The following is a 25,204-nucleotide window of genomic DNA, read 5'->3' as shown; positions in this document are numbered from 1 at the left end:
GAATAATTAGAGATGGATGCATGTCACCATTTTCGGAGATATTGTGTTAGTGAATACCACATTAAGGGTTCCTCCATAGTTGGAAGGATTTATATATTTACCTGGAAGGGTTGGCTTTACTTCATGCATAGTATTAAGGGGTTCCTTCACATCTGGTGAGTGTGTTTTTATAACTGAGGGTGTAGTTGGGGACAAGCACCATTTTATGGCACTATTTTTAAGATTTGAAAAGAAGCACATTATTCACGTATGTGGAAAGAATTGTGTAGCGTTAATCATTTGGAAATTTTTCTTCTTTTTTAAAAAAAAATCATGGATTTGATATTGATGCACAGTATTTAATTATAATGTTTGTACAATGTGATTTTAGTTTGCATATCTATTTAACACTGTATTTATTGGTTACACGCTAAGCTGCCCCCCCCTGTATGTAAACAAGAAAAACATAATATTGTGCCTTAGGCAGTGTCCCTACATAAGGAAAGTATGAAGTGTGACAGATCTATATAGTATATATTGGGGGGTTAGCAACTTGTCATGTCAAAAAGGCCTTGGAGAGAAGAACTTGGGCACTAAGCTGCAAGCTGCAAGCTGTATGTGCAGAGAATCTACAGAGCTAGTTTTTACAGAAACCTACAGCAAGTATAAAAAAAAGAGCATGGTGGGACCCTTATTGTGCTAAAATACGGATACTTAGTGGTCCCAGAGTGTTGAAAACACCTCTGCACATCACCACTCCCGTAATCCCCAGACACCTGTAATCTGCAGACACCTGAGGTTGGGAAGGGCATGTGACTTCTCTGTTTTGGCTTCATGTTTGTAAAATAAATAATGACTATAATGCGATATGTCATGTGTTGTTGTTCGTCGGAGGTTTTATTTACCTAATTTTAAGACCTGCTATGAACCAGATGATTTTTATTGTGTCCCCATACTTATAACCATAGAATTATTTTTACTTTCTTTTTCACATGACTGTATATCATTAGTGTTTTTACTTCAGCGGTAATCCTAGCGGGGCTGGGCACTCTTTCCATTGCTGTTTTTTATAGTAATTGAACCACCTGAAAACCCAATTACCTAATGAGAGGTGGAAAAATTGGATTGAATTGGACTCTCAGGAGAAAAATATGTTTTTCTTATGTGCACAACACATTTATTGACAGCACTTTAAACTCTTATGTCTGTGGTGTAAATTATAAAACAATTTGGGGAACTACTATTTTTCTCATTGGCATTTAGGTTCCCTGTCCATACTGAGTTGCAAACTATTGAAATTTACCTGGGGCTATTTACAAAACTGTAATTGCTTTTCAGTTTTCATGAAACTGAATTCCACGATATCATAGTTTATATGGCAAAACTCTAACCGCAAGATAGTTTTGATTCCCTTACAAGCCAAATACTTTGACTTATAGCCAGAAGGTTTCTTCATGAGAACCAATTAAACTATCTTATATACACACTGTTATATTCACACCTAGAAGTATTACTTGCAATAGGAATCCCTCTATGGCTAAGTATCTGGTCTGACATTAAAAACACATCTTAGTGGGAGACCAAGAAAGAATAATATATCATCAAACATGTAATTTAATCAAAGATGCCAGTTGGTGGACTTACCAGTATTAAATAGTTTGAAGTAATTTAATCATGTAAGGCTTTAAGATAATTCAGTGTACTGAAGGATAAATTCCAGGCAAACCGCTAAATACAGAGCTAAAATACATATATGGGAACCATATTATCTGACAAAGGATTTTGTTCATTCAGTTCTAACATTTACACAGCCCTGCCACACAACACAGCCAGATTGGGGGACCCGACCATTACCAGTTAAGCAATACCACTTGTTCCCCTCCCTGCCCTTGGCCTGTGATTTAACAGTGATGGATCAGCAACAGACTGAAAGGTCATCTCTCTGCTCTCTCATCCTAGCACCATGTTTCTTGTGAGCACAAGTTTATGTGGGACACATTTTGGCCATATGTACTGCCTCTCCCACTCTGAATCTGCGTGCTACTGTACAGATGATTATAAGAAACTGAAATCAAGTCAAAATTATGCTTTTGGCATTTGAAATATATTTACCATTGTAATACAACTGCATTTATTTGTATTCATTTTTCAAACCTTTTGGGCTTCCTGATTGCTTCCTTACATGGTTTCATATGCTTTCTTTTAGCAAACCTACTTTTTACTGATGTTTCCTGGCTGGTCACATGACACACAGGCTCCTCTTCATTTCCCGAGAGACAGTCTCTGCATGAAAAAACTTTAAATTAGGTGTGTAAGGATAGACCATGAAGCCCTTTATTTATAGTATGCCCTTGAGTATATCTCACAAAAAAGTGTTCTGATTTGATGTTTTGGGGGTGTATTTGGTATTGGATGTAAACTTGGAAAATGAATCGAAGTTACAAAAACAGTAACAAGTTGAATGAGAAGAAGAAGCTAAAAAGAACACACAAAAAGAATATATAAATTTAAAGATTTACATTGCAAGTAAGCTAGGGTAACTACATCATATAAAGAAAGGAAGACACATTAGCATTACGATAAAGTCTATTAATGAAACCAGGTTTGTTCTATTTCTGGTGCAATGTAGAGTAGAGAGGGGTAAAGTTGTATGCATATTACGATCTGTTGGCATAATCCCTTATGTGCATCAGCAATTAGGACCCCATGATTTGTTTATGGAAACTTGTAGTTTTGAAAATAACGAAGAGATACCAATTATCATACTGTATTACTGCTCATTATTAAAAAGAATTGTACTGATGCCCTTTTACAGCAAGTTATAAACACCCATTTCCCATATCTGTGTGTGGTAAAATACAGGAACTATGAAATACAATTTCTACTAGCTTGTATTTCAGAAAACAAATTATATTTTTTCAGATTATAACCCTATTTGAAAATGCCGTTTGTCATCAGGATCCTATCTACATATATAGTGTCCCTACTTTAATATTAATTATTTTTAGAGATGAGTACCATCATGCATAAAATAGAGTTACTGGTCTAAATATTACAATTTCCTCAGATTTAATCAGTTTGAATATGCACCATTCATCCGGTACACTTGGGTCTGATAACCTTCAAACTCACCTAATGATATTGATTTTTTTCCAAAAACTGGTGAAAACACTTTACTCAGTTAAGGTTATGGTTCAAGTTCAGGTCAGAGAGGCAAACAAATGTAATCGAAGAATCAAGCTGTAGATTGGGGCAGGCAACAGACCAAGAGCAAAAACTGGAATCAGAGTTAGGTTGCAACCAGACAAGAGTTCATTCCAGGAGACGGAGATCAGGAGCATATATCCGAGAGACAAGATGAGCTGCAAACAGAGTAGCAGGTCAGATTATTCCCCAAACCAAAGTCACCATTAAAAAAAACTGTATTACAAGTCCATATACACTTCGAGCTTATTTGGCAAAGTTCCATAAACACCTTTTAAGACTGCTGGTTAAGCCCACATAATCATATTCTGCGTGGCAGCGATGCTGCACTGCTTGGGAATTCAGAGCAGAGCCACTCTCACGTTGGCTGTTCCTAATAGCACTATAGTGGGACGAAAACCTGTTTCAAGGGCTGTGGCTATCAGCATTGCCACTGCTAATTCGTAAACCTGATAGCACTGCCTCTGCTGCTGAAACCCTTTATATTGTGAGCTGCAGTGTCTAGCTGGGGGAACATGTGAAAAACAAATGAAGAAAGATTTTGGCTAAGCGTAAATGAAGTTGTATGTTTATTTTATAAGGCTAGTAACTTAGACTGCCAGACCGGAGAAGTTAGTTGTATTTTAAACCAAGTACTTATATAATCCTAGGTTTGAGCTATAGTGTGGTCACTATGCAACACTACACACTTGCCAGCAGATAGCTGGAAAGTGTGTAGCAGACAGCATGCTAGATCAAACCAGGAGAATGGTATAGGTGGAACAGAGAATTAGAAGTCCTTTATGGACTGTGTGAGGTAAGCAGCCTCTGGCAAATTATGACGGTTGCCATCCACTGATATACATACAAATAACCAGGTGCATATTTTTTACCTTTAATAAACATATTATCTCAATACAGCCTCATGTAAAGCTGATCACACAATACCAGTCATTAACTATTAATTCTATACTGTATGCATGTAAACTCAGATATATACAGTATGTAGAAGTAATGCTAGAGTTTTAAAGCTTATTAACCTGCACCATTGGAAGCAAATCTAGAGTTTTAACATGTACTTACTTAACTAATTAAAATTACTATAATCTCTTGAATGCTAATCAAGTCTACAAGCAAAATCTTGCAACTTTCTCTAATTATCACAGTTGATTACAGCACTGTGTCTTAAATTTAACTTGCAGTTGCAGCCAGCTGTTAATGTGGGTGATATTTGTCACCACCATCCCCCTCCAAGGAATTTTCTTACATCTTTAGAAAAAAGTAATAGCCAATTGACATTTAATCTGCATAAACTATTATCACCAGTGCGGTTTTGAAAATTAGTGTGGTGATAATGATTCACAAGCCTTTATCAGTCATACAAAACCAAAGGTAGAAATTGTAAAATCAATACGACTGTTTTCTGACTTGGACAGGCGTCATATGCGGAGATTAGCATGATAGCATATCCCTTGATTGATTTATTTGACGTTATGTAATTTAACCTCCTAATTTACTCTACTAGCCCTCCTTATATGATAACCAGGGTCTTACATTTACCCTGCAGTCACTAATGACTGGTAACCACAGACCACATTATTTATGCTGCTTAATTTAGAGGTAAGAATGAGCCAGTAGTTTTGTAAAACTTGATTTCACAGCAAAACTTACAATTTTGGATTTGCCAACATTTTAGGGAAATCACACCTTAATTTTTCCTTGTGGTACTGTAAAGCAAAATTTTACAAAGACTCACTATTTTAAATTACTCATTATATGTGGGTAGCTTCAAAAACATCCACTCCCATCTACTTAAAGCGGACCTTTACACTCAAAAATCAAATTCTACCAATGCATCCCTCTCTGTATGATGATTAATAATAACACAGACATGTCATTGTAAAATGCTGTGATTTTTAAATACTTACACTTGCAGAGCATTCACTTCCTGCTTTGAAAGGGCAAAACGACTTTAGTTTACCAAAGCAATGCACACTGGGATTGCCTCGTCATTACCAGAGCATTGCTGAAAAATCTCATCTGTATTCTCATGAGGTCTCAGCGAAAGACATTTTCCTCCCCTGAGATGATGTGCATGGTCTAGTCACATGTGCCAGAAATCAATCAAGGAAGTAAAAGTAGAGCTAGTAAGTAAACATGGCCACTTAGTAAACATGGCCTTAGTAAACATGGCCACTGTCAGAAGACTGGGGAAGAAAAGACAAATAAGGGGTGGCTAAACCAGTGAACTTGTGAGGGGTGTATAAGTGCCCCCACAATATTTATCTAGCCATTGATAGAACCTCCAATCTCATTCCCCCTCTTAATGTATGCTTCTATATACAGTTCCCTCTCAACTTGTGCCCTTATAAACCACTATCTGCCCCATACATTGCTACCTCCTGTATTTGCACAGAAACTGCCATGTGTACCAGTATACTGCTGCCTCCTATGATTTCTTCCCACACAAACTGTGCCAAAAACCTTTAGTCCGCTGTACCTTCTAAAGGCCTTTACTTCAAACATTGTAGCATACATGTGCCCAATGAGCCAGAAAATTTGAGTTTGAACTATGGAACGTACAATCAACTTTTTTTAATGTAATCTACTACCACTTTGAAATCTCTTCCCCTTACAAACCCCTTTTTCATAACCTTTTCCTTTCAGTCACAGTGCAAGAAGAAGTAGAAGAAGCAGAAAACGTTTAGACAAAATAAATGTACACAGCACAGAATTTTAGAATTGATAGGCATACCTATGGGCCACGCAGTAAGTATTGTAGATGACAGATGCAGTGCTTAAGCTGCAGGATGCACACCAGGGCTTTAGACAGCCTAACTTTGTGAATTGGCCACAAAGATTTAAGTCACATGGCTTAACTACTTTGTTGTGTTCCTGAATGGATACAGAAATTACACTGAAATTAACAGGGTTATTCACAAAAGGGTGAAGAGTTTGGAGAAGGCAGGAGAAGGTAACAATCTAGGACAACATGGCTGATTCTGAAACATTCTCCAATTCAGTTCACTTTCCAGTTCAGCCATATTGTCCTAGATTGTTCACTTCTCCTGCCTTCTCCAAACTCTTCACCCTTTTGTGAATAACTCTGTAAGACTAATATTTCCATCTAGCATGCTTGGTAATTATTGATGGCTTCGGCAATAAATGGATTTACATTTTTATTTGGCATGTTTAAATTTACTTATTAATGCTTGTTCAGCTTCCCTAGCTGGAACTTAATTCGAAGCATCCTCCAATTTTTCAGTACAGTAAACATTTATTTATCTTAATTTCCCCCAAATAGCTTGAAACAGTATTTTTCATGTTACATAATTTTTATATATGCCGTATTAATAGCACAATTATAGCTCTTTATTATTTATTTTTCTGCTTTTCCTTGCATTTTAAAGGTCTGCATGTCTCTCACATTGTAGAATACAAAATTCCCCTATTCTGGGACTTATGGGATAACAACCAACAATCTTCTAGAACAGTGATTGACCGGTAGCAGAAGGTGTGAATCCCAATTGGTAATAATTAAACATACAGTTCCAACTAAAGGTCTTTATGTGTCAGGCATGTAACAGCTAAAGCGTGTGTGGTTTGCAATTAAACATATAATCCTTCTGTTAATTTTAACCAACCTGAAACGAAGGCGGCATCTGCTTACTATACCAGTTTAAAAATATTTTATTCTTATTGTCTACATTTTTAATATGTACATTTTAGTATGCATCATTATTAAATAATGACATACTATAAAATGCAAAATATATATTGAATCATTCAGAGGAAAATCAGAACACATGATAATTTAGATGTTAAATATGAAATAGTGCTAATAAATCAGACAACAGTACACATTGTCACTGCCGCATATGGACAGCTAAGCACCAAACTAGCGCTGTTAGCAGCATGCCTCTAGAAAGTGGTTATGGTTTCCTTAGCAACAAAGATCATGATTGCCAACATGAATAAAAGTAAACCCCATTCTATTCCAGCCTGTCACTTCCCAATCGTAGTTTTGCTTCCAAATTCTCTATAAGAAGCACACAATGGTAAAATGCCTCATTTCTTAGATGACACATTCTGTCTTAAAGCATAAAGTCTGATTTAATCAGCTTTTGCTCTTAGTCGGTCATGTCTAAAGTGTATAATAAAAAGCATCACCATTGTCCCAGGAGACGTTGTTGGAAATGGAAGGAAGTTTATGCCAAGCTTCACTGGCCCCCCTGGGAGCAGCGCATTATGAGCAATGGGTCAGGATTTCCTGGAAGCTATCATGACAGCCATATCCATATCCATAACAGGAGGATAGAAAAGAGCATGGGGGAAAGCTTTAAACTTTTCTGTCAATGTGCTTGGACAGTAGGAGAGGGTGGGCTGTATTGTATTTGTGTGTATAGTGCAGGTTTGTGTCTGCATGTGAGTTTATAGAGCTGGGTTGTGTGTTTGCAGTGTGTGCATCTATGTGTGTTTATAGTACTGGGTTGTGTATTCATGTTTGCATCGTTCGTGTCTGCAGTATATGTGTATTAAAAAATATTTAAATAGAAAGAACAAATCAGCTATGGTAAGTGATTTTGCTGAGTGTGTTTCCAGATGTCATATTGTAGAGATTTGTTTGCTGATATTGTTTCACATGGCTAGCTATTTGTTGTTATGTTTTAACTAGCTTTTGAGTTACCAAACTGCTTTTCATTGCTTTTTTTTTTCAACATTCAGGGCAAAGAAATAGGTTAATAAAACAAGCATCTTTCCCAGCTGCCCTGACCTGCTACACATTTTCTCAGCTTTCCCTTTATGCTGTTTGACTACCAGTAAGAGCCTGTTCACACATCTAGTGGTGACCTGCGCTGTACTGCATTGGATAAATGCAGGTCACCGCTAGGACACATAGAAAACAATAGTTTTCTATGTGTCCCATTAACACCACAACATGGGTGTGTTGGATGGAGTGCTGGCTGTGATAAAATGCATTTACATTATTGGAGAAAGAAAAGAAAAGAAAAGAAAAGAAAAGAAAAGAAAAAAAATGTTAACAGTGACAGCTCCAGCAGTGTTTGATACAACACACATGGGCATATGGTGAACCCCTGAAGTAGCTGCATATCATAACATGGAGGTCACATAGGGCTTCTTTAAAAGTGCAACCTAAAAGTTAAGGAGCAAAAAAGAAGGTGAATACATGTAGCTGAGAAGTGTGGTAGTCGCCCCGCAGAGCGAAAGCTTAAAATACATTATATATATATATACACAGTATTTATAATGCAACTCTGCAATACATTTGCATTTTCCAATTTTATCTCTTTAAAAACACTGCAAGTATAGACATTGACAGGGACAGGGCCTTTGCTACACTGAAACCCCAAACAGTGTCTTTTTCCTTGGACTACACTTTCCATATGTTCTTTAGATGAGGAAAGCAAAAGGTGTTCTGGTCTCGGCCCTCTCATGCACTTTAAGCAAGTATATAGCAAATATTTTATAACTATTAAACATATTCATGGCTTTCCATTTGCAAACTTATTTCTTAAAGCTGAACTCCAGGCAGATTTAAAAGACACTTTTTTTTCCAGTTATTTCAATTAGTATCCTTATCTAACTTGGTATTAGTCTTTTCCACCCCCTGTATAGCAGAGCTCAAACTAGAAGCCAATCAGTTGTGTAGTAGTGTTCATGTTTTAGCAAGCAGTATGTTCGTAAAGGGCAGTTCAGAGTGACTGAGAGATAGGTTCATCAGCATGCTGCTTCTTTTTTGTTGTCCGGTCACAGGCTCAGGGAGAGAGAAGTCCTGTAAGTTTTACTTTAAGTGACACTAAACTTAGTAGTTACATCTTAAAAATGCATTCAAGTACCTTAACTATTAACATAAATGGGCTTATTTGTATATAACTCAGCTGTAGATCTGTTCCTCAAATCATCTACTTTTATTCCCCATGTTACCTGTCTGTGTGGTAAAGTAGCCACCGCACCAAGCTTGCTCCCATGATGGACTACAATCTCAATACAAATTAGTAAACTAAACATGATATTGTAGTCCATCAGAGGAGTGAGCTTGGAGCAGTGAATACTTTACAACACACACACAGGTATCATGAGGAATAAAAGTAGCCACCCTCCAGAAGGAAGGACAGCGTCAGCACAATTTCAAAGATGATTTGAGGATCTAAAGCCAAGTGATACACAAATAAGCCAATGTTGTTAATAGTTAAGGTACTTGAATGCATTTGTAAGATTTAACTCCAGAATTTAGTGTCACTTTAACTGTACCAGACAAAAATCAACTGGATGGACAGAAATACAAATACTTTAGAACATAAAAACAGTAGTGTAGCCCAGAATGCAGCTTGAAATATAAAGCCATATCATTCAAATCGCATATACATTTTAAAATGTTATTGTAAAAGTATGTAATGTTTAAAGTAATTTTCAACACTTTTAAATGTTCAACTTTCAATAGAATAATATCTAGCAATCCTGCCATGATGATCTTCTTGCAGGCTCTTGCCTTTAAAAAAGAGACAATATGCTTCCCCTGCCTCCAATTGCTATCACTCTTTTACACAGGCTTCCAGTGGAGACTAAATGCAACTGATGCACATTGCACAGGAATGGTCCACTGTGGTCACCATCAGGAAACCCACACTGAGAGTGTCATGCAGTGGTTGCTAGAGGGCATGCATGTAGATAGAAAGGATGCAAGAAAGGGTGAATGAGATCAGCAGCACTAACATGCAATACTGAATAAAGAAAAAAGGAAAAAAATTGTATTTTATTTTTAAATAAATTACAATAGTTTATTTTACACAGTGGTTTAATAAACTAAATGTCATTTAGTTGGGGATTGCATGCATGTTATGTATCTATTAAAACATTATGAATGATAAATATGCATTTCTAAAAAGATTAACAAAACCCAAATCCATTGTTTCAAACAGCCACAGTTATAGAAAGCAGAGTGATACCAAAGGTTTACAGTGTTATTATGTTAAAAGGATGCTTATGGTGAGGCATTTCTTGCACCATTCTATCTCCATGGTAATTTTGTTCTCTGAGTTTGAATAGGAGCTCCATTAGTACAGTATGTCCTTTTTATTGCTTTAGTTATCAATTCTTTATGCTTATTGCACCCTGAGGTTTTTTTTAGTTATATTTGTCCTAGCACAAAGCAAGACAGTCTACCAGCTGAACACAAACAATACAGATCTACTCAATTGATTGGGGAAGACTAGGGATACTGAAGCATTCACTGTGAGCTAACGCTGTAAACACAGTGTGATAGGGAGTTTGTATGTGGCTGCAAGTTGTTCTTTTAATAATATTGAGGAAACAGTCCTTTTAAATCCTTATACAGCAATTACCATTTAGCCCTGGGAGGCAATAGCAGGTACCATAATAAACTGCACAAATAAGTGATTAAAAAAATAAATGTACTTCTTTAGATAATAGGACACTTAAGAGAGAGATTAACTGCTTTAATATAAAAAAGGAAAATATAACTGAATTTTATGTATGTGCAGAACGTATATACAGTACATATTACTAAAGTGCATTTAAATTAATTTTGCTAACTTTACCTGAAATGTACTGCATATCAACAACCTTCATCAACAAAGCGAGGGGATGCACAAATATAAATTAGTAGACATGTGCACTGCCAAAAATTCGTTTAGTTTCGTTTCGTTTTAAATTCGGATCTGTGTTATTTCGTTTTTCGGGATTCGGGTGTGAAAGTCAATTCGGATTCGGAATTCAAATTCAGACGAAATTCGGTAGCGGTAGTTCGAACGTTCGTTTCGTTTTCGGTTCTTATTCGTTTCTTATTCGTTTCGTTCGTTCGTTTGCAGCAAAGTGACATTTGAGGGGGAAATTTTTTTTTTCTCCTTCTCTAATGTCACTTTGCTCCAACGAACAAAACGAATAAGAAACTAATAAGAACCGAAAACGAAACGAACGTTCGAACTACCGCTACCGAATTTCGGAAATGGAAATTCGGATTCGTTTGCATTCGTTATGCCTGTAATTCGGAATTCGGATACATCCGAATGTCCGAATTTCCGAAAATTCATCCGAATTTCGATTCGGAACGAAATGAATCGCACATGTCTATAAATTAGCTAGTCTCGGAGGTCTGCTGCACAAAAGTATGCTGCACACAATGTCATCTGAGAGCTGCATAAAGCATTTTCTTAATCTCTGCCCTACCACTGATTATTCACTCAGGCTATACAGTACATTGAAGCTTTCAGCAAGTCACAGTAAAGCTGGCCATACACCTATAGATTATCTGCAGATTTTCTATGGTCAGATGGAAAAAGTGCAACAGATCCCTCCATCTACGCTAAACTGTGTCGATGGAGAAATCTCCCACTTGGACAAGCTTCATTATTTTGCTAGTCGGTACCGCTAGCTCTCAAAACACCTGAACAATGCCTGCGTCCAAACAGATATTCAGGTATTTTGAGAGCCAGCGGGGCTGACTAGGAAGATGCTGAAGTTTGGCCCAGCAGAACATTCCTCCATCCACACAGTTTAGCATAGATGGAGGAATCTGTTGCACTTTTTCCATCCGACCATAGATGATTTGCAGATTATCTATAGGTGTATGGCCAGTTTAAGTGCATGCAAAAGAGAGGCTGAATTGCTTGAGGCAACCTGTACACAGCCAAGCACAAATGTTACTGCTACTGCATGGGCAGGACTTGTAGAACTTCATCATGCCTGTTGTCTAGAAAGAAGATGCTGATCTAGAGTGATGCGTGAGCAAAGATGGCACTGGCCTTTTGGGGAGAAGACTTCATTATCTGGAAGAGTATTGTGATTGTGTAATTGTTAGCAAATGCTTACAGGTGTTACACTTACGCATGAATTTGATTGCATGCTAATTGATACTGAACTCCAAGAAAACAGTTAAATGTACAGATGAAACACAGATAAGGAGCGGTTTTACTTGCCGAAGAGATTTGTTTTACTGACCATCCATTCCTGACATTTACACAGCCTTGTCTAGCAGGGGAGAGGACCTGATCCTTCTCTATTGCAGTTTTTATTTTTTATTTACTGGGTCACTTCCCACCCTGTGACTCCTAGTGAATGGAGAAGAAGCTCATCTCTCTGTCACTCTAATCACCTCTCCTATCATTATGCTCATTGCACGGCAGTACAACTGGCTACCTACTCTTCTTGCAATTAAAATATAAATTTGATGACGTATTAATGATTGCAGAACTGCATTAATTTGTAATTCCTGTGCAAAGCTGCATAAATATTTTGTCAGCCTGGGGTTCAGCCATTGCAGATCTACAGGTGCTCTCCTCCTGGCTAGATGAGAGAATTGGTGCTGCACAAAATACAATTTCCCATTTCAAAAAGGTACCTTACATTTTTTTTAATGAAAACATTAATAGCTTAGGACATTATAAAGGCATCTTTCGCTGCACTATTCAATTTTGAACCTTAAAGTGACAGTATACTCAGGAGTTAAATCTTAAAAATGCATTCAAGTACCTTAACTATAACCATTGGCCCGCCCTGGTGGCACACGTCACACGCCGGTATCGTGCGGTGTGATGGCGTGCAGCAGGGATTTAGTTTGGAGAGAGTGGGTCTATGCCGGTGGTTGTTCCGTATGGTGGGGTGGTGTGCCTCAGTTCAGTCCCTGGCTACAATGGTATGTATACAGCTTAGTAAGATACACTATATTCATATATGTACGAAGTAGCTTTTGCTTGTCTCTCCAATCTGCCCGAGATTTATTGATAGCACTAACAATTGATTTAAATAAGTGGAATAGTTCTCGTCTGCAAAGGTTGGGAGTTACACCTTGCAGTGACCAAAGAGATATGGATACATATATGCCAATCAAGTTACAAAAAAGTATCAATAGGGCAATTGGTTAGATACAATACAAGAGCACTTATCCAATGTGATTATACGGATCACAATAACCTTACACTTTTTTTGCTAGGTATACACTGAGTCTCACTCAAGTCCCCTCTATTTCGGCCACCTATACTTGTCCTATCTCTCTCTCTCTGCTCCCTGGAGGTACAAGGATTTATCTCTGGAACAGTGGACAGATACCGCCATATGCCGGAACAATTGGTATTTACCCTCTATTATTGTATCGGTACTAGATATTTCAATATTGCATTTATTTTGGAGTTAAATTAATTTATGTTTGATTGATAGAGAAATATCACAAATGATCTCCCAAAACTTCCTGAAGAAGCCGCTTGGCGAAACGCGTCGAAGACTGGAGCAAGCACAGAATCATAGCTGTATTAATGATATATAGAACATGTATGTACAATTAATCATTTGAATAAGATATGAATACAATGAGAGCAATGACCAATATACATTGATAATCATGATCTGTGTGTGGTCTCCAGGGAGGTTATTTATGTTGTATACATCTATTTATGATTTTTATCTGGATGAATTTTAAAATATATATGTATTGACATTAGGAATTGAGTATATTAAAATGAAATTTTATTATATCTAAGAATCTACTGACCTCATTTTTGGATCAATTCCCCAGTATTTTCTAGCGGTCACCGAAAAGCCCCTTTCTTTCTCTTTCCCCCCCCCCCCTTTTTTTGTTATAACATAAATGTAACTTATTTGTGTATCACTTGGCTAAAGATGCTCAAATCATTTCTGAATTGGTGCTGACACTGTCCTTTCTTCTGGAAACGTTTGTTTCCTTGGTCCCTGTGTGTTTTATAATTTAGCCACCGCTCCAAGCTCACTCCTGTGATGGACTACAATCTCACATTTAGTTTACTCATTTGTATTGAAATTATTAGACATGCAAGCCGGGAAAAATATTTGTTTTGGTTAGTTTCAGATTTTCCGTTATTTGGGATTCAGGTCCGAAAGTCAATTTGCTTCGGTCTTTGGATTCGGAAGAATCTGAAATTTTTGTTAATTTGTGATAAGTTAAACGATATGTATGAACAAAAATTTGTTGCATAAAAGTGACATTAAATGTTTACTTTTGACAGTCCACAGAAAAAAATAAAAAAACTGCAATTTTGATCTGGTAAGGATTTTAGGGGGGACCCCAATGCAAAAAAAAGCATGGGTCCCACCTAAAACTCCCTATTAGACCTTTGATCTGAGCAGCAGCCGAGCCCTTCTGCACCATACCAGACCACGTGCTCTCAACATGGGGAGGGTGATTTGCCAGGCCCACGAGGACAAGAGATTCTTCATTAGGGGAGGGCCGACATCTGGGTGTCCACTTTCTGTGACATCACCGCTAGCTCTGCCCAACTGTTTACATTTGTGCGGCACCTGGCAGGACTTAGCTGTGAGCCAGGATTGGGCAAAGTCATCATTATTTTGCCCAATCATGGCTCTTACATTGCACTGTGCAATGACTGGGAAAAGTCTTGCACCTGACCTGAGGTCAGGTGCATTGCTTTACCCAATCAGGGGTCTCACAAGGCACTGTGTACACAAGGCACTGCGCACTGCCGAACGCCCTGATAGTTCGTGTGTTCGCCAAACACACAAACTACCGATGTTCAACCCGAACATCGAGCCCATCCCTACTGTGGAAGCGAATGCTACATTTTTGCCATTTGCACAGTTTAAGATTATACCTCATACCCTCCAATTTCTTGTTGTGTCTGTGTGTCTTCCTCACAGTTCTTGGTTTAAGTAGTGTAGTCTCAGTACTGCTTGATACGTTTTGCAATCGTGTTATCTCTTCTCTAAGAAGAACAAATTACATTTTTGTAGTCAAATCTTGATAACTTGAATGCAGGAAAATATGCTTTTTTTTACTAGAGACACTGAATATTATTTTCAAGTAGATCTGTTGCCAGGCTTTGGACATTGATACATTTACATATTCTTAACAAGCAGTAAATAAACCTCAGTAATAATCCTCACTGACCTCTGTAGATGTTGAAAATGTACAGTAATTCACCCTTAAATTTGCAGCCTTAAGGTGCCCATACATTGTACGATTATCGTATGAGAATCGTAGGAAATCCCGCGATCGTACGATAATCGCTTCTACTGTACGGTCGCATGTCTTCCGTCGAACAAGCAGGCTTGAAAACCTGCCGAGAAACGTACGATTCTCGGCGCGTTAGTGGCCTGCTTGTTTGACAACTGCCGGACGGGCCGGTGTGTGCACGTGCACACTGCCCATTTGCAGTCATCGGGAGCCCGCCCCTCATTGCAGTCATCGCAAGCCCGCCCCTCAGGGCCTGCGATCATCGCAAGTATGATCGCAAGTACGATCTGTCTGTCCAAGATGGGCAGATCGTACGAGTTTTTAATTAGCTTACAACCATCGAAAGACAAAAGTCTTGCGATGGTTGTAAGGTGTATGGGCACCTTTAGTTTTAGGTTCTCTCTGTAGCTTACTTTGCCCCATGAGCAGCGACTTGGCAGACTGCCAGCTTTCTAATTTCTAATACAAACATAAATCAGATGCACAGGAAGAAGGGAGAGGGAAAAGAAGAGATTTTATTCTCTACAGGTACATTTTGCAACTATTAAAATTAAGTGATTTGTAAAGGTAGAGAGAACCCAAATATTATATGTTGACCTTACATTGTAATTGCAGGGTCTGCTTTAAGATAAAGTAATACATAGATTGTATAAAGTAGGCTTTCTTTTGGCAATATTGTTTGGGAAATAAATTGTTTTCTACGCAATCTTTAGACAAAAAAGTAATTAAAGTTTTTCAAATTTTGACCAGTGTTGCTATTTAACAAAGTAGTTTTAGTGTATTCTACAGTTTGTCCCTTATAATATGAATTTATAATATGAATTTAACTAAGAAATTAGTTAATTTTGGATGATTCTAGTTAACAAATGATTTATATGGAGTTAAATAGTAATACATTATATTTTATTGTTTTAAATTTGTTTGAGGTTTCTTTAACTGATGTTATATGCAGATGAAAGGTCAACCATATGTAGCAATGGGTAAAACAATAAGTACATTGTAGCAACACATTGTTACATTGTATTTCCCAGTTACACTTGCAGACTATATGCACATGTCGTTTTACATAGGAGCAGCTATATTTTAACAGGAGCTCCGGCTATGTAATACAAAGCAATTCCTGGCTCTCATTTTGTCAGTAATTACTGGTAATAGCAGCAGGGGGAGAGAGGCAGGGCATAAGAGATATTCTCTGGAAACTTGGTTGAATTTTTGAAAGATGCAACCTCTCTGTTTAAAATTCTGAAGTCATCACTCAGCAGGTACTTTATTAGATATATCTTTCTAGTACTGGGTAAGACCCCATTTTGCCTTAAAACAGCCTGAATCTATATTGGCATGAATTCATCAAGATGTTGGAAATGCTCATAGAACATTTCCTTTATAATGACTTGACCATCAGCTCAGACCATTAACACAAGGCAGAATAGAGCCATAGACATGCTGTGTACACCAAACACAGAGAATCAGGCAGCAGAGAGATAAGATTCAAGATATGTCCTGCTCATCTTTTAATATGTTGCGCTCTCAGAAATGCCCTTTATTATCTAAACAAGGGGAAAAAAGTTTTGAGCCAACTTACAGATTTAAAACTTACAACTTACAGTGTGAAATGTATCTGATTCTTATTTTTTCTAATGTATGGCTTCTTGGATGTGGGTGGACGTTTTTAACCATTGTTGCCTGCTGTGGGCCCGGGACTGGCACAGTAGCTCTGTCACCAAAGATCAGAGGGCGTTCAGTACACAATCTTCCTCTGATCTCCCCACTGGTCTCTGAACACATGAAGTGAAGTATATTATAACTTTCACATTCACCTGTCATTCCCAGCTACCTTTGGCTGGGGACTTTTCCATCTAGCTGGCCTGTGTGCAGCTCTACTCCTCAGTTGATGCTGGTCCTCGTTTGGCGACAGATGCCTATTGCAACTTATTTAAGTGTGTTAATTTTATTAGAATATGAAAATGAGAAAATGTATAATGACAAATAAGACAGGTATACATTTATATGTATACAAGTGTTTTATGGTAAAAGGTTGCCGTATGCAAATCCCCTGCCGAAGCTTGTTCACGTTGGGAAGTATTCTGCAACCACAAGCCCTGGGAAACTTTTACTATCTTGTAAACTATATATATAGCAAGTATAAGTGACTAGGATGAATTTATTTACCAAGCAGATTTATGTATATACACTGAGTGGCCATATTTTTATGACCACCTGACGTTTGTAGGCAAATTAGCTATAATTTCGCGCAGAAGTTGCTAGAGGGCCAGACCATTATAAATAGGGAAGCAGGTTGTTTACCACGACAGTAGGAGTGATTTTTTTCCTGAAGATATGGGTAAACAACGCGATTTAACAGCCTTTGAACGTGGGATGATTGTTGGCGCTCGGAGCCATGGAACGAGTATCAGCAAAACAGCAGAATTAGTTAAATGTTCAAGAGCAGCTGTTAAAGTGTTTAAAGACTGGACTGTCAGCCGAAAATCTGGGTTTAAACGTGCGAATTGTGGCCATCAGCGACTAGTCAATGTTAGGGCAGAACGAAGAGTGGCAAAACTGGTACAAGACAACAGAAGGGCAACAGTGCATCAAAGTACTGCAGATCCTAATCAGGGATCCTCTCAAATGATCTCTGAACGCACTGTTCACCGTACACTGCATCGTATGGGATATGGAAGCCAAAGGCCTGTGCGAACATTGCTGTCTGCAGTTAACAAGATAAAACGTCTCCAATTCGCACAGGAACAGAAGGATTGGACAGTCGAGCATTGGAAAAAAGTCATGTGGTCCGATGAATCACGTTTCCAGTTGTCAGCCTTCTTTAAATCAGTGTGTGTGTTAGAAATGCTTATTTAATTCAGACAAGGAAGTAAGCACCACCATAGCAGCAAATGTGACTGGTAAGGGGCCTAGAGACAGGTGGAACTGGCATAATTACTGCAGCCAGCTCTCTTCACTGGCCCAGTCTGCTGCCATAAAAAAAAATGGCTGGTGCCTTGGCTTTTAAAACAATGGACTTGGTGGACTAATCTCTTTGCTTGCTTGATGAATCATCAATCAGATTTGAACTTCCAAGGCAGGTTTGAATTTAATTAAGAAATGTCTATGTTCTTGCATAAATGATTAGGCAAAAAGCCTACATTGGGTATGTTTGAGAATGCCTACCTTGTATCAACAACACAAACAAAAGAGGTTCCCAGGTCAATTGTTTACTGACCAAAAACAGTGCAGGGAATTGGTGCAGTACAGTTTTGTCTGGAAGATTTAATATTCAATGGCATTTAAAAATACTTGGCCAGGAAGGGGGTCTAAACACCTGGTCTTGAAGTGGTTAAAGTGTATTTCCACCTTTGCAATCAAATATGAGAAAACTTTTCTAAATGCTTTTTATGTGTTCCTATTCACACAGCACACCTAAAAATATTTTTATAAGTATATTTCTTACCTTTTGGCTGCATCTTTGGTGAAGGTCTCTGTACAGATTCCAAGCTACTTTGAGCAGTTTAACGTGAAACAAGAGGAGTAAGCTAGATGGAACGTATAAGCAAGTATACAGCACTTAAAAATGTCAGATTTTTCTAAAGTTATGAAATGGGAATGGGAACATGTAACAAATATAAAATATGTGTTATCCCAATTTGCCTGCAAAAGTGGAAATACACCTTAACCACTTGAAGACCAGGTGTTTACACTTCCTTCCTGGCCAGGCCATTTTTCAGTATTTAGAGCTGCGGTACTTTGACTGACATTTATTCAGTCATGCAACGCTCTACTGAAATTAGTTTTATACCATTTTATGGGGACAGATAGAGCTTTCTTTTGGTGGTATATAATCACCACTGGGGTATTTTTTTTACTATATTAAGGAAAAATTACTGAAAATAATTTTTTTTACATTGTTATAATACATTTACCCACTTTTTTTTGTAAAATATAAGAGATGGGGTCATGTCGGGTAAATAGACACCAAACATGTCAAGCTTTAAAATTGCATGCACAAAATCGCAAACTACCATACGCTATAAAAGCTTTTACTAATCATCAGTTTAGTGTTCTCACTGCGATGTTTGTGGCGATATGTAACACGTGCGGCGTAATGGGCGCAATCGTCGTTTTTGCACGTAGGCGCACCTGACGCATGTTTGCACGCGTGTATGTATGGGTGTTTTTTTGTTTCTTTTATTTGTGACTTTTAAATCTTTTTTTTTGCAACTAATTTTTTTTCCGATTTTTTTCCCCCCACTTAACTTTATTGTTATCACATAGGGGGCTAATAGGGATCTCCAAGATCCTAATGCCACCTAGGGACCCCAAAGAAGCTGATGAAGTAGAAATCTGCTTCATCGGCTTCTCTCCAGCTTCTGAAGCTGGAGAGTGACACAAGAATGCGGATGTTTCCAGGAACCTCCCTTTTTTACAATGGCCGGCCGGGAGGTGGTTAAGGCACATGAAAAGGGGTGCAGTACAGTCACTCCACTCTACCTATTTAAAAAAGAAAAAAAATCAGTATGCTAGTTGTGGTTTTACTCCTGTTAATTTTCATTAATTACGGATTGTCAAAACTGATTTAATAAAGTGAGAGCTAATGTGACTTTTGTTTTAAGTAACAGTAAAAAGCTGAATGCTTATTATTAACACAATTAAGCGTTTTATAGAAATGTACAGAATACTCCAACTGTGTGATTTATGTTGTAATGAACAAAAACTTTTACTGCACTGACAGCTCCTCAACTCTACTGCCTGTAAGTGCAACGTATTCACACAATCCTAGAAACATTTCCTTCAACATCCTAACACTTGAGTTAATGACTTAGCATCCCAGGTGGCAGATGCTGACAGCAAGGGTGAGAGTGTCACATGGTTTGAATTATCTTTTGTTCTTGCAAGAGACACTAACACAAGGCAATATTTTCTGCTAGCAAGTGTTATAGAATAGAAGGCACATCAAGATCAGATTTTGTATATGTAGCATAGGACCACATTGACACTGGTGCATTTTTGGAGCTGTTAAATGCATATGACACTGTACACAAATGCATGAAGAGATACTTGCTATTATAGTCCGTGACACTATTTTAATCCAAGATGATTTTGAAGTACTACATGCAACATTTTGGAATCAGTTTGACAGTAAAATAAAACTGTATAAACAAATAATTCCTCTCAACTTAAAAAGATGCATTCACAAATGCAGAAAATAAACATGAAAGTGCATGTAAACTATATCTAATAAACACATGCACTTTGGAGGATAATGTGAAACTGCTGCCAAACAAAAATGAGATCTATTGCAGCTTACCAGTCCTCAAAAGTGGTGGCTGCATTTATTTACTTTTTTTCAGCATTTTTACCTTTTTTCACCTAGTGATCATGCCAGTAACACACTTCCTATCCTAGAATGACAGCACTCATGCATTGTGCTATTTCTATATGTTGTCAACCTAGTACAGAACTACAGACTACAAGACCCTTCCCCCTATGCTATGGAGAATAGCAGAGGGATAGGTGTTTTGTACTCCACAGAGATTGCTGGGAAAAATGGTAATTGCTAAAAGTAAGCAGGAGCAGAGAGCTCAGGAAGCTATCAGACAATATCCCAGATAGCAAGGCTAACTTGCCATAAACTCGTGGCAGAGTTAAATTGTAATTCGTGTTAACTTTCCTGGCAAGTTGTAGACTTGCAGAACACTTGCAGCACAAGTTCTAGTTGACACTTTTTGGATTTGTAGCAAATTTGCTTGGCAAGTCTACAGCAAGAGTCCTGCAGGTCTTAGCAAGAGCTCTGCAAGTGTACGGCACTTTTGCAAAGCACATTGATCTGGAGACTTGCAATGCAGACTTGCTATAAATGTGCAACAAAATTGTGAAGCTTGGCAAGTCTAGCAATAGTTTAGCAAGTCATTTTGAAACTCTAGCTCAATTGCTTGCTATCTGGGATGATTTCTAGCATAATCAACAGGTGTTTTATGCACTTATCGAACAGATATAGCAAAACACTTTCAGTAGTATATTTAACAGACCAAAAGTGAGCAGATAAGATAAGTCTATTATTAAATTAAATAACCCCTAACCTAGCGGGGATATATATGGCTAAAAATTGTATATTGATTATTATTCCCCTTTAAAATTGACAATGTACAACTATTCTCCAGTAATCCATGTCCTTAGTCTGCTTGTCTTCAGCAAACTGTTTGCGGGCCTTATTTGTGCATCATCTTTAGAAGAGGCTTCCTTCTGGGACGACACCCATGCAGACCAATTTGATGCCGTGTGCGGCATATGGTATGAGCACTGACAGGCTGACTCCCCACCCCTTCAACCTTTGCAGCAATGCTGGCAGCACTCATACGTCTATTTCCCAAAGACAACCTCTGAATATGACGCTGAGCACGTGCACTCAACTTCTTTGGCTGACCGTGGCGAGGCCTGTTCTGAGGGGAACCTGTCCTGTTAAACCGCTGTATAGTCTTGGCCACCATGCTGCAGCTCAGTGTCTGGGTGGGTCTTGGCAATCTTCTTATAGCCTAGGCTATCTTTATGTAGAGCAACAATTCTTTTTTTCGGATCCTCAGAGAGTTCTTTGCCATGAGGTGCCATGTTGAACTTCCAGTGACCAGTATGAGAGAGTGAGAGCGACCAAACACCAAATTTAACACACCTGGTCCCCATTCACACCTGAGACCTTGTAACACTAACAAGTCACATGACACTGAGATATACACATACATACACACACACACTTCTTTTAGTTATACTGTACAGTATATTATAAGGGTATTATTGTTATTAGCTGGGATTGTTACCTCCCCCTCTTCAGTAGCAGTAGCTGCCTATTTGCTTTGAGCTGCTTTCAAAAGTTTCCAATAATTGACATCTCTATTTGTGTACAAAGTGTGGAAAATGTTTGCGGGGGCTGCTCTCCAGAGAGGCTGGGGACACTACCAATCTTGGCGGTTTAGGCTGTTTATTAGTGTCTCCATGGTGATTTTAGCGTATTTGTAACGTCAAGATACTCCCGGCTCCACCCCCCCGACGAAGTCACGCTGTGTGGAGCCTGGAGTATACTGAGTGGATGGACGCACTGAGTGGAACAATGAAAGTTTTAGTTTGGTGACTGAAGCTGGCTTTTATGTGCAAGTACCACTGTAATAATAATGTAATAGAATTTTAAATAAACCTTTTATTATGCAGTAATGATGCATACTATGGATCACTTTTTTGCTCATAATACACATTCCAGCACTCGAGGCGGATTACATAGTGAACCTAGGTGGATAAGGATCTCTGCTGAATCTGTGATGAGGTTATGACAATGCAAGAAAACTTTGTCATAACCATAATAGTCATAACGACGCAAGATGGCCAATTCGTTTTTGGGTATCTTGGACCTTATATCTTGAGGACTTTTTATAAGGTAAGCTGCACTCCTGGGGGTGATTGTGGTAAAGGACGCACAGAGTATCAAAAATTGTCCTTCATTTTTTTGTACTGTTGCTTTATAGACATCGGGACACTAAAAAAATTGTCAGCAACTAATTTTATTTAGTTGTTAAATCTAGCTGGCGGATGAATGGGGTCAAGGGGGGTGGGAGAGGGGCCAAATGGGGTTGCTTGAGCATTACTATTAAAGCTCAAGCAACCAGATACTACAGCTATCCGGCATCTACTGATCCCCATGGGTGCCAGATAGCTGTCGTTTCTGGTTGCTTAAGCGTTAATAGTAAAGCTCAAGCAACCCCCCCCCATCCCCCGGGAAGTTTACTATATGTAGATTGTGCTGTTGCAGTTATTGTATAAAGCATGACAATTCATAGCTAATACTTATATTAATGTGTAGTGAGAGTTATATAGTTAACTTCCTAAGGCATTGCTAGCATATTGCCAGTTGCTGGTTAATATACTGCCATCTCATGGTCGTTTTGGTTGGCTTCCCCCGGGAAGTGCATGCCTCTTCTTTTACTGCCTTGCTCATGACCAAGCTTCAGGTTAGTTCATGCAACATACAGGGACTTTGCAATACAAAGAAGAGATCTTAGGCTTTGTAGTATATGCTTGAACAATGCACTGGCATAGTGTTCCTTCAGGAAACACACTATAAAACCTCATTGGTTCCTTCCATACCTTCTAGATATTTCTGCACATAGTTTTTAAATAATGATCCTCAGAGGAAGAGATGATGAGTTGCAATAGACATACACAATTATCTACCCTTCCAGCTATTAAAGAAGATCAGTGATACAGAGTGCAGACATATAATGGTGAAATATTGGATCCTAAGCCATGACTATTTATTTACCTACCCAGGGTCAATTGTCCCTATTGTCATCTCTACTTGGCCAGGTTTCTGAAGGCATGATCGTAATAGGGGGAGATTCGAATATACGCTGAACCCTGCTGTTGACACGTTGTCAGGGAAATCTCAAGTTTATTTCTCTAGTCCTAATAAGCTCAAACCCAAACTGACTTCTCTTCAACTGATTGATATTTGGTTGGCCCTTCACCTCATGGACTGGGATTATACCTTTCGCTCTGGTGTACATAACTCCTATAGTTTAACTGATTTTTTTTAGGCATCCCACAGGGTCCTTCATTTGGCAACCCAGGGCTATTATAGGACCGGAGATCTGGTTGGACTACTTTCTGATTTTCCTTTCTGTCATTGTTCCTGGCACTTCTAATTCCTTGCCAACTTGGTGGCTTAATGAGACTCTCCTCCAAGGCTCTTCTGTTGTTGCACAGGTGATTCAGACAGGCTCTGATGTTTTTATTTAATCATCTTACTGACCTCAACCCTTTATCTGTGAAGTGGAAAGCCCTGACATGCATTTTAGGGAGAAATCCACTAGTATGTTTTTTCTGTTCATGGATGTTCAATCCCTTGAGCAGCCAGACCCGGCTATGTATCAGTCAATTTTACTTAAAAAGGGGGAACTTCCAATTACAACTTAGCCAATCTTACCTCAAACATTGACTGGCTAGAATTATCAATGAACATGGGAACAAATGTGGCAGATTAGCTGTACTCACTAGGTCTATTCGCATGAAGCAGACTTGCAACTCTTGTCTCTTGTTGCAGTCTTGAAGAGTCACTCTTCTCATGGTGCCACTGTTCATAAATCCACAGATATTGCAGTGGTTTTTCATGAATACTATAGTGATCTTTACACTACCTTCTCCCCCCACCCCTTCCTACACTGCTTAAGATGCCCAACATCATCTCGATGAGTATATAGCTGAAGTTAATGAAGCTAAGGAATCTCTCTCAGCCCCTTTACCCTTCTGGTGATATGACGGGTCTTCTCTTCCTTACCCACAGGTAAAAAGACCAGGTCCTGTTGGTTTTACAAGCACTTTTTATAAACTTATAACATAAGCCTATTGTCAGATCTGGTTGTTATCAATTATGGAACTAGACAGGATTGCTGTCTGTCCCCTTTGTTATGTACTAACTAGGGAACACACTATACATATGAATGCATCTATTGAAGGGGTTCACGCTCACGGCTACCATCATAAAGCAGGTTTTTAGTGAAGTGAATGGCACCGTAGCCACGCCCTCCGGCCACAATGCGATCGTCCGCACGGGATCACAGGGCACATTGTGCCTGCGGTTCTGTGAGGTCTGCCGTGGTGAAACAGTGTTTCTTTCCTCCTGCGTGTCAATCTGTGTGTATCTCTCCGTGCCCCTTCCCTGCTCTGAAAGTTTGTATCCTTTTTTATGCGTCCACCCTCCCACGATCGCCACGCTCTCGCGCCGTGTGGCGTCATTTGGGGGGGTGTGCATCCCTTCAGGCTTCGTCTAACTCTTTTACTCTGTCCTTGATGTATCTATGTTGCAAAGCAACCTTAGTCGCTCATTACGAGCTGAATTCCATTACTTACTTAGCATTGTTCTATTTGTATATCTTGCCTGTCATTTTGGATGTCACCTGGTTCCGCCGTGTTTATAGTCTCCCCAGTATCAATACACAATCTTTTTTTTGAGGTGCAATCAATATGCTGCAAGCACTATTTTGATTGCACCGGACCACAGGCACAATGTGCCCTGTGATCCCGTGC

The sequence above is a fragment of the Nanorana parkeri genome, unplaced genomic scaffold (assembly GCF_000935625.1).
Source record: "Nanorana parkeri isolate BGI_ZX_2015 unplaced genomic scaffold, ASM93562v1 scaffold598, whole genome shotgun sequence".
NCBI classification, from domain to species: domain Eukaryota; kingdom Metazoa; phylum Chordata; class Amphibia; order Anura; family Dicroglossidae; genus Nanorana; species Nanorana parkeri.
Note: the sequence above shows the minus strand (reverse complement) of the source record.